The sequence below is a fragment of the Mus pahari genome, chromosome 1 (genome assembly GCF_900095145.1).
Source record: "Mus pahari chromosome 1, PAHARI_EIJ_v1.1, whole genome shotgun sequence".
NCBI classification, from domain to species: domain Eukaryota; kingdom Metazoa; phylum Chordata; class Mammalia; order Rodentia; family Muridae; genus Mus; species Mus pahari.
In genome coordinates, this window is record NC_034590.1 from 139,920,834 (window position 1) to 139,932,383 (window position 11,550).

The following is an 11,550-nucleotide window of genomic DNA, read 5'->3' on the forward strand; positions in this document are numbered from 1 at the left end:
TGGGGGAAAATTGTTAGCTATTTCTATAGGGTCTAAGTGATGCTAACATTTAGAGTGAGGATAAGACACCCTGTAAGTGAAGAGGGTTTTTTGTTTTGTGTTTTGTTTCTTTGTTTGTTTGGGGTTTTTAAGGGATGAGTGGGAATAGGGCAGACAGACATTGGTAAAAGTAGGACAGACAGTATGAGAAGGACTGTTTCCACTAAAAATTAGTCGACGTTACTTATGTGCTGCAAGGACCTCATGAAATGCCCTGGTTCCCTTGCTGAGGAGAGCTCTGGTTGGGAAGGTTCAGTAGTTGGAAATTTCATCCTTAAGTAAAGGATGAACTAAGTAGAGAGAACAGTTGACTATGTCACAACACCCCATCTATTTAAGTTGATCACATTCTGCATGCTGGAGTATTTTAAGAAATTTATGAAAGTTGCACTTATTTTTGATTGAGAGTTATACATGTCTCACGGACATATGTTAGTTTATTTCAATTTCGATATTTTGCTTAAAATAATTTTCGGTGTTTTCCTGATTTCTATTTCACATAAAAAAATTAAATTTAGCCTGAACGAAGGAAGAATGCTGACAAAGCTGACGACTTCTTCACAGCCAAGTGTATAATAATGCCACATTGCTGGGGAGGGGCAGGGGGTGGTTTCTGGAATTTATGGGGCCTTATTTCTGCAAATTTTCAAATAGATCTCAAGTTTAAGGATCAAAGAGTTCTAAATTAACTCCTAATTCATAGCTAAGAGGTCTCTGCCAAGCAAATGTCTGCTTTTAAGGTTCACTCTGAATGAAGAATCAGAGAAAAGTCTTGGAGCCCAGTTTATTTTGCTTGGAGTCACCTGGCAGAGTGCACTTAGGTCTGAAACGAGCTTGTGGTTTTGGCCATGCTGAGCCTGTAGCCTCATTCCTAGCAAGGCTCTTTTGTAGGACAGATGTCTTTCTGGGGCTAATTCCAGTGAGATATACCCAGAATTAGCTGACCCCCAATCTCTCAACCCTTCTACAGTCACCTAACCCCTTACAGAGAAAGCTACATTGTTTTGGCATCAATGTGAGAGTGGAGACCAGGGACAGATTAATTAACAGGCTTTCTATGGCTGCCAGATACATACAACACTTCCCCCATGTCATGAGAAACCCAGCTATATGCTGGTGTGATTCAAACTGTCCATGTGTTACATGAGTTACATGAGGCTAATGATTCCTCATCCTTTCTATTCAATGTCCATTTAAATGTCTGCTTAGAATTGAACTGATTGCTATTACTAATACAATGAAGAAGAAGAAGAAGAAGAAGAAGAAGAAGAAGAAGAAGAAGAAGAAGAAGAAGAAGAAGAAGAAGAAGAAGAAGAAGGAGGAGGAGGAGGANAGAAGAAGAAAAGTGGTCACTGAAGGAAGAAGGAAGGAAGGAAGGAAGGAAGGAAGGAAGGAAGGAAGGAAGGAAGGAAGGAAGGAAGGAAAGAAGGAAGGAAGGAAGGTTGGTTGGTGGTCAGTTGCGGTCTGGCATTCCAGTGAGGACCAGAATACCCTAACTACATGAAGAAGCAAAATTGAAAGACAACAAGCAGAAAGACAAATCTGAAAAATAATGAAAATATAGATGATGTCAGAGGTTCCCTCTGTAACAAGGGTAGTCAGAGAAGCATAGCAGTATCTTCAGGGAAAATGGTTAAAGACAGGGTGTGAGCTCACTGAACTGTTTGAGTTGAGGCTGTCCTCAGAATGCAGTTTCATGGATGCAGGAGCCCCTAACAGACAACAACCACTCATACTCTTTGCAAAAACATCTTTGAAGAATCTATAGACCCAAGTCCTCAAGGACTGGCAGATGACAGTGTAGAGGGTCTAACACCCAATGGGGCAGAGTCACCTGAGGGAACTTTTCAGAGGAGTGTCTAAGAGGAAGGATCTGTGGTGCCATTTGCTTCTCTAATAGCATCAGGATGGGACTTGAAAGGGAACAATTTTATAATGAAGTGTTATCATCCATTATGGGAATAACCCTGTAATCAGCACAGGAATGTCCTCTTCCTCGGGCAGTTCCATCCCTACATTTGCAAGTTCAGTTAAAGGCAAATGCTTTAAAAATAAGCTAATATTCATGCAGGATAACAAGAAATAATGTCCCAAAGAGCTACACGTGGATTCTTAGAGAGTTTGGGAAAATAGTTGCCTCTTAATCTTATGATCTTTCCTGACTTTTACAGAGCTATAGAAGGTGCTGAACCTTGTAGATGAACACCTGAATATAGGGAAAGTCAGAAACGTTAGGAATATTTCCTGAGTTTGAGTCACAGGATTTCTCAGTGTGGTTCCCACAGTTCAAGATATACCCAGAGAGCTAAGATATACAGTGCCAATGGGTTGCTCTTTATCCCTGGTGCGGTTCCATGCTTGCAAAGCCTCAATGCTCTGCTTCGTTCGTGCCCTCTCCTTCCTAGTAACTCGTAACTGAATCACAGGTCCTGATCTGTCCTAAACTCAAAAGCAAATATAATTCAGGAAGATCAAGAAAACCAAATCACAGTCACACTTAAGAAGAGTTCAAAGGGGAAGAAGAGGAATAAAACGAGATTTTAAGAGAGGGAAAGAAAAACAGAGCAGTGGCAGGCTTGGGAGAGGGGACATGGGACCTGGCGAACAGTTGGTCCAAGCTAAATAGTTTCTCTTTGTTATTAATTTGATCTAAATAGCATCTGACCCCTGAACAGACCCTATGAGCATGGTCCACAGCTTCTCAATGTCTACTTATGCAAAGATGATGAGAGCTGAAGATGGTCTGCATGCCTGGGCAGGTTACACACTGGGGAAGATACATCCTAGCAGGTTACACACTGGGATAGTTACATTCTGAGCAGAGGCCCTCAGAGCCATGATGCCCAGACCAGAATCAGTATCCTGAGGGTAACTGCCGAAAGGATGGATTTTCAGACCCGACCCCTGAACCTAAACTTTAGGGCTAGGGCCTGTCTATATGAGTTGGAACCAGTGCTCTGGCTGTGGTACCATTCTCCATTTCCTTACGTAAATCATCCAGGCTCAGTCATCTGAGCCTGTACAGCATCAGCTACCCTAGGACTTAAACGGAGCATCACCTGTGCAAGGTAGGGTAGGGTAAGCATCCTTCACAAGCAAACGAGACAAAACTCCCAGAATGATAAGCTCTCACTAGAGATTCTCAACTCACACCTCTCCAATCTGCTACCAGGTGGATGTCTGGTTCTAAAACAGGTAGGCCGATCATCTCTTCTCATGGTGATCAGCTGTTCTCATTGCCTCCTGACCAGTAAACACCCGACACTGTAACTGCCTACGACAGTCTCCAGTTGAGAAAAGGCACTGGGAGGGAAGCGACATTATCCATCTGTATTTTTCAGTGGAATTGCAGACGTGTAGGAGAACAGTGCATGAAACTCTCCCTGAAACAGAACTTTAAATCTCATAGGGCCTTGAAAATACTTCATAGTATGACTCCTCATTCTAAGAAAAAAAATCTCTTTAATGCTGGTTTTAAGTAACAATCTTTAATTAGACATTTCAAGTTCCCTGGGACCTACAGAACCTCAGTTTGCATCACTTCGCTAATTTAGAAAATTATTTCATATTTAAAGAATCTGGCCAGACTGCAATCATCATCATCAATATATATTGGCTTGATTACGGATTGTTGACATTCAGTAACATTCAGATGACCTTTGAAATATTACTTTCTCTTTCTATTAGAAGCTTTTGTGTAAGGTTCTAGAAATGAAAGGCTCATTAGACATGATTAAAATGGGATTTATTCCATGTGTGTAACCAATAATCAAGTCGAATATTATCCCCTCCTCTAATCAGCTACTTAGAGTGTCAAGAAGGACAAGTTTGTATTCAAAGCAATAATAACAGCGAACCTTCTTTATCAGGTTTCTATACCATTGCTAATATCAACAAAACCAAAACAGAAAGAAGTCTAGGATGGTGGAAAACTTTTTTAAAATATACATTTGATCTCAATTAAAGCTTGGTGTTTATGACCCTTGGAGGAACACACTTTTACAATTCCACCAGTCAAGACAAATTAATCCCATTAGTGTTGGCTGCCACTGTGCTGTGCAGTAAGGGCTGACTGATGAATTTGGTACTAGTCTGTATCTCAACACACCACCCCAAAACAATAGAGACATAGGCTCCCATGGAAAATTCAGCAAACATTTCTGATGCCCTGGCTACAGTCATGGTGACTTCCATAGTAAGTCTAGGAGGTCAAGTCCCCTTGGATTAATTGCTTCCTTCAAAGGGTATCAGATTTCTTTTTTTTTGACGCTGAAAGGGCCCAGGGAAGTGAAGCAGTCCAGTTTACACAACTGAGAGATGTTGAGAACCCTGATGGATATACTCGGCTAACAGGTTACTTCCAGAGAACCTTTCAACTTTATGTGCACGTGAGTCACATGGAGGTCTTACGATGCAGACCCCAATGCCATAGGTCTTCCAGAGGAGAGCGAGCACCTCTGTTTCTGTCCCCAGGTAACGCCAGAAGATGATCAACGCTCAGAGATTACACTTGGAGATGCAAGGTCCTGGGACACTTCATGATCCTTATCATTAAAGTGTAGAGTGTGGTAGAGTTTGGAAAAGGGGAAACAAACATTAGAACTAAAGAAAAGAATAAATAAAATGCCTTGATTTAAATGAACCAAAAAGAGCCATCAATTTTCTTCGAACACAGAACAGTACAGCCTAACTTTAAATAATGGTGCAAGAGGAAGAAGAAAAATCCATTTAAAACAAAAAGGATGCAGATCCCAACAGAAAGACTGTGGAAGCACACTGGACTCACCAGGGTTGAATTCCTTTCCGTGAATCTCCATCTGGGGATACTCTAACTCTGTGTCATTCCACTCAGTTTCTGTTCCCAGGGTATTCTAAACATCACTGAATGCTCCAGCAAATCTTAATGTTTACCACATCAGTCTACAGGAAGTGTCACGGAGACCATGTCTGATTCACCAAGTGACAATGACCTCTTCTCTGCTCCCTGTTCCGTTCAGCTGGGTAAACGGGCAAGGATGACAGAGGCCACATCCCTGCATATTTTTACCCATACTCACAGCTCCATCATCCTTGTGTTCCTAGCACCATACTCATGGATGTCTGTGTTACCTCCCAGTTGCTAAGAGGGAATAACCAATTTTGTATTTTGAAGTTTTGTACAGAGTAACAGTGGCTTCATTGGAAGATTACTGAAGGTCACAATGACAACTGCCTTTGCTCCAAAGTTATTCAGACTGAACTCCCAAAGGGTCCTGGTCTCTAAAGAGATCTGTGCTTGCCTTGTATGACAACCCTTGAGGTCTGACTGCTCTTGGGTCTACGTAAGGGCAGAAGAAGAAAAATAAACAGGTCTATGGTATTTGGCCTCAGTCAGTCTTGGATTCAGGATGTGCCACTCATCCAGCATCCTTAAGTGGCCTATGGTTCTCATTTATCCAGATTTTCTGGAACTATTAAAGACATTGCAGAACTAACATAAAACCCATTCAGTAATGTTTTCCAAAACAGTACTAGGCTCCAGTCGTTGTTCCTTCCCTGTTATTCTGGTGTGCAAAATGAATCCACTAACCAGCTCAGAAATCCTTTCCTGACTTGCTGTACTTGATTCTTGATTAGTAAATCTGTATAAAGCCAAGGTCAGCTGCATGGGTACACAAACATGATCTTTACTGGTTTAAGGCGATTCATTGCTTTTGACCACTTTGGGCTGTGGGACTCAGCTGATCTTAAGAGGGTACTCTAAATGGTGAGGCACAGGGGAAACATCAGGCTCAACCCTGCCTTACCAATGCTTCTAGTATATTCCATGAGATTGGCACAAGCCAAGCCAGCTTTAACACTTTCTTGTGATTTTCTGTTTACCAAAGATCAGAGCTGAACAATGCAGGTGTACTTTAGGCAAGAAATATTAAATTTTCTCTGAATTTCTGCCTCAGAAATACATTTTGAACATTTATTTAGAGGATAGATAGGGATGGGTGAAATAAGAAAGAACTAATAAAAATGAAAAGAACAGTGGGAAAAAAGCATGAGGGGGGAGGGGCAGGAGGGGGAGGGAGAAAAGGAGGGGGAAGGAGGGACAGACAGACAGACAGACTCTGCAGGTTAAAGAAAGGAATGGGGCCAGTGATGCAGTAGAGGCCTAGACCTTAATATTTTGTCCGAAGGCCCTTTCCCGCTTTCCTAAACCCACTCTCCTGCCTGGCTCTAGTGTGAACCAAATACCCGACCCTCATTGAACCCTAAGTTCCTTTGGCCTGCTGCTTTTTTCCTGTGCAGTGCCCTCTGCTGGTAGAACCACGGAGCCACGTCCTTTTGGAGGCTCTTCATTAGGCTGAACCAGGACCCTTGGCTCTGTCCCACACATGCCCACCGCACTGCTTCCTTCCAGCTGCACACAGAGGCACACTAATTGGATTGTTTGTTCCTCTCATTGGGCTGTGAGCTTTGTGAGGACAAGGAACCCAGTCTTGCTAATCTTTTTATTGCCCACCCTAGGTACAGTGCTTGGCATATACTCAAAGTGATCGTGCATTATTTGCTAAATAAATGTTAAATGAAATGGAGACTGAACCCTTGTAAGAAAGCATATTGATTTCCTAGACTTCCTTGTGTAGTGAACCCATTAGGGCCTTTTAATTAGGGAGAAAGCTAGTTACTACTTGTAATGACATCAAAAGCCAACCTCTTAGAAGCTATAAAATACATTTATGAGGTCTAAATATTGGATTTTAATGTTCTATAGAACTACTGAAAAACGTATATTTGATTAAATTAATATCTATCCACGTGGAGAAAACACTAATTACAACACATGGTTCTATTTGATGGCATGTGTGTGCGCTGGATTAACTCCTTTATTCATATGCTGAGAAACTCAGCAATCCTGGTGAAGTGAACTGACTGTTTTCTTACCACACCCTTCCCCAAATTTGAACTAAGCATACACTAACACTTTGGAAACATGTTATTATCAATAATTCAAGGCATATAAATGTGTGCCTTCCTCATGCATAAAGGAAAAGAAATTGTTCTAAATTGCCCTTTTAAAACCGAGCTAATATGCTCTACAATATGCCAGGAAACTCATCAGTTTCTCATGAAGAAAAATGCTTTAGGACTTCGCCCTGAATTGCCCTGATGCAAGAATTCCCAATGAGCAGGTCCACCAATTTCCCATGATGCCATGCCTCTGTCAACCATTCTCCAGCCATGCTCTCTAAATGGAAGACAGCAGTCCAGACCTAAGGTTGCAGGTCCTAACCACATAATAGCCGGGGATGATGTGTTTGGGTAAAGTGTTTGTCACAAGGCCTTCATGCCAGCGTTCTCACTGTCAGTGGACTTGGCTATTCAGTAATTAATAGTATTTGATGGTAATAATGAGAGATCTCACTGCTTGGCTTCAGCTTCATTAAGAGTTGGCATGCTTGGTACAACGGCGTAAAGCAATATATTTATTTAGTATGGTGTTTCCCAAAATGATTGCTGAATTCTGTCAACTCTTGACTGAGAAACTGTCTGTGGGTTCAAACAGAATGTATGCTAACATACATTCAGCAACACAAGCCTCTGAGACAAACTGTTTAAGTCAATTTGCTTATCATATAGGCACATAGGTGCAAATATGTGCATATGTACTTGTGGATATATTCATGGCACACACTAAAACACTTATAACACATTCTATAGACTCTGCAATAAATGTGTGTGTATGTGCATGCACGCGCGTGTGCATGCACACATGTGCGCGCAGGGTTACAGAAGCAGGCAGAAAATTGCCAAGAAAGAGGAGGAAATTCACACACGGAGAGAAGAGAATAATTTACCATAAATTGGCCCACACTAAGTGTATTCCAAAAAAACAGAGTGCAATATGCCAAATTTTTAATGGTTCTTGCTATTCCAGATCTGCTCCTGACAAGCTTTGGAAGAGATGCAAGTGGGCAGGAAAGATGGGATTAAAAAATTATGTCTTAAGCCTTTTCACTTTCAAATGCAAACTCTCCACCACTATGATGGGAGGAGGCCAGAAAGGCAGGGAATTTTGCCTGACATTGCTTTTCTACCAAAAAAAAAAAAGTCATCGATTTCCATTATGTATTGCTTCCCCTATCTCTTATAAAAGCCACTTATGGCTAGTCACTTCAAAGGAAACAGACATGGAAAGGATGGCCACAGAATCCTGCCTTGGTCCTGATGGCATGACAAAGGGAAAATCTCAGAGTGATGTGCATGTGCATGTACACACATGTGTCTCAGTTTGGTGGCTCTACAGTACTGGGACAATCCAGACTGGTTCATGAAAACCTGTCACTGAGTTGCCTCCCAGTGTATACCCCTATCCCCATGGTTCAGTCGAGGCTGAGCTGCCCTATGCACACCTGACTGGCACATGACATACAAAAACCTTTTCAGGTGACCTGAGGTAACTTTAAATGTCTATTTAAAATCAGAAAGAGGAGGACGTCACCCAGTATCTGAAGCTTTCCTTTCTCGGTCATAGAGGGAATTATTGTCACATCCTGTCCCTTCCCTCATTATGACTTGGTTTATTCATGTGTAAAAAAACAACCAACCATACAAAACCTATCCCTGGACCTATTAGCTCCTCTCAGCAGTGACCTCTGAGGTATTGAGACTGCTTTGTTACTCAGTCACTGCTATGCATACAACAAAGCTTGATCCCTACAATTCTGAGGTAGAACTAAGGACCCTAACCTTTTAGGTTATGGCACTAAGAGTGTCTCCCACTTCTTCCCCATAGGACTGAGTCCACTTATTGTAAGAGTTAAGTAAAATTCAGCCCCAGGTTGTCAAGTTTGAGATGTACATAAACATCCCATTACTTAAGATGCTTTGCATTTGGTAAGAATATGCAGCTGGTCACTTAGGGCAGTCGATTGCAATTGCTGCATTCAGTTACTGCTACCCTTGTTTCTCAGCTTTCCAAAACGTAAAAAGAGTACAGTGAGTTATTTTCAAGGTGTTTTCTCTTCTGTTATTTTATTTCATTGCCAGATTTAACTATGGCCTTCTCCCCAAGAACCTGGCATGAAAGTACTTACCCCATCAATGTTGCGTGGTACAACATCTTCATCATTGATTGTGTGCCTAAATTATCTGGCATTTACTGTCCTTAGTTAAAGGAAGGACGTGTATCAGTTACATTTTTGTTGCTATAATAAGACACCACAGAGAACAAAGAGCTTATTTTGGCTAAAAGCTCTAAAGTGGGAATCTACAATGGCCAGGGAGGCACAGCAGATGGCTGGAGCTGGAAACTGGCTGACCACACTCCCATCTAAAAGCAAAAGTGAGACAAGGCTATTCACTCTCAAGCCCAGACCCCTAGGGTACGACCTCCTCTAGCAAATCTGCACCTACTAGCAGTTCCTCCATCTCTTCTAGACAGTGCTACCTACCACCAGGAGACCAAGGATGCAAATATACACATATATGGGAACAATGTTCTTTTAAACCACTACAGAGGAGTAAGATTAGAGGTGTAGTTAGTTACCTGGCAAGACATCCAGCTAAAGACAGCACCACACCAAGTAGAATCATGACCTCTGACAGCGCTACTGCCTCCAACGGGGAATGAAAATTCCCCAGGGGAAAACGATAGTTTTAAAACTTGTATTTGTAAACTCCAATAACCAACTCCACTTTTTCATTTTTTCCTTTACACAATGCAAAATATTAGGGATTTAAATTCACAAGGACTTGTGCTCCTAAATTATACCAAGCACTCTTACCAACGTCTAAGCACAGAGTTAAGACATCAGCAACGACTAGAAAGTACCGGGAGCCGTATGTTCCTGGCATAATCTTTCTTTTAACTAACTATAGTTCTCAAATTTGGGGAAAATATGTGGTATGCATCTGTGAGCCACGCAGAAACATGGGCTGCTAAGAAGCAAGTGCAATGTGAGACCCAGCACAGAAGAATCAACAGGATGATTCTAGAAGGGCTTAAGGTTGTACCTTCAGCCAGACAATGAAAGCTTTTAGCATGGCCACTAAATAAAATAAGCAAGCAAGCAAGCGCGCGCATGCGCGCGCGCGCACACACACACACACACACACATTGAAATTGCTTCTGATTGATCCATAGACCCTACTTCTCTAACACATACTTCTAGAGATAACTGTAAAAACCTTAAATGGAGGAAAGAAAGGTATTTCAGACATTCCCAGTCTAGTAGGAGCCAAGGACATGCTAGGTGCTCCACATATTCTATTTTAGCCATCATATAGATGCACCTACATATTTGTTGTAGCACTTTGAACTCCACTGAAGACAAAGCTTATTGAAAAGCAAATGCAACTCCTGTTACTATTTTCTACTATGGCACAAAGCAGCACATGTGTATGACATCCTAACCCTCGTGGCTACCTACAATTAACACTGGCATAGTCCCTCGCCTCCACCCCTGTGAGCTGCAGGCCTCCTGTCTATTTAATGTCTTTGTTCCCATAGTACCTAAGAGGACAACCTATAAAAACTCAGCCAGGCACTTGCCAGCTCCTTCTCCCATCCACCCATATTTCATTTCAAATCCTCAAGATTCTCACAGGCATGCACACTCCTCTCTTCATCTGGACTTCTGAGGTTGGCCACTCTCCAGTCTTCCTTAATGTTCTTCTTGTCTCTCTTACCCACTCTCTCTATTATCTAGAAACCATGCTACTACTGAGGCTGTTTCAGGAAAAGAATAAAATAAAGCCCAATGAGGCTCTCTTCTATGCCAATTCAGAGTAACCCCACATTCTGCCAAACAGTGATTGTTCTAATGAACGTATAGGGAATAATCAAAGATGGAGCAAATCAAAGATCACACCCTAAGGTCTAGAGACAAATGCTGTTTGTGGAGCCCTCTATGATTTCTAAGGGTTATATGAAATGCGTGGCTTCCTAGATTCCCAGCTCAACTACAGACATATCTCAACTAGCTTTGACAATGCTGTCCACCAGGGAGATGAATAAATAGCCTCAATAAATACATACGCCGCAATTACATCAAGCAGAAAGTGACACAGGTCTTGCTTTATAGTGATCTAAAAATTCAAAGACCAATTATTTCAGCTGCTTGGTGAATAACACTGAAGGGATATGGCAGTAAAGCAATATAGGAACACGCTGTATTAGTGAATGGCAACGATCACTTTATGATCCACAGAGCCGCTTCTGTTTCTTCTGTAGGAAAAAAAAAAAAAAAAAGATCTTTTTTTCTTAACAAATTAAGAAAAAAAGAATGAAGAAAGCTATCCATGAGCTACAGCCAAGAACAAAATGAAAGCAGGGAGACCTCCTTTTGATCTTTCAAGAGCGGTATTTAGTTAAAGAATGTACATTGGGCTACAGACAAACAGAACCAGAAACATGAGCATCTGAGAGCCAAAAAAACCCAAAAAAAAACCCACTCACCAGTAGCTGGTCTTCTAAAGATACATTTGTAAAAAGAGAGAAAGAGGAGATAGAGACAGACAAATAATAGATAGATGACT

The 11,550-nt window shown here is 41.6% G+C and overlaps 1 protein-coding gene across 3 annotated transcripts in view; it reads right to left on the bottom strand.

Moving 5' to 3' along the window:
• The window catches only part of Glis3 (GLIS family zinc finger 3), a 417,582-nt gene that overhangs the window by 98,522 nt on the left and 307,510 nt on the right, over positions 1 to 11,550 (bottom strand). The window lies entirely within an intron of this gene.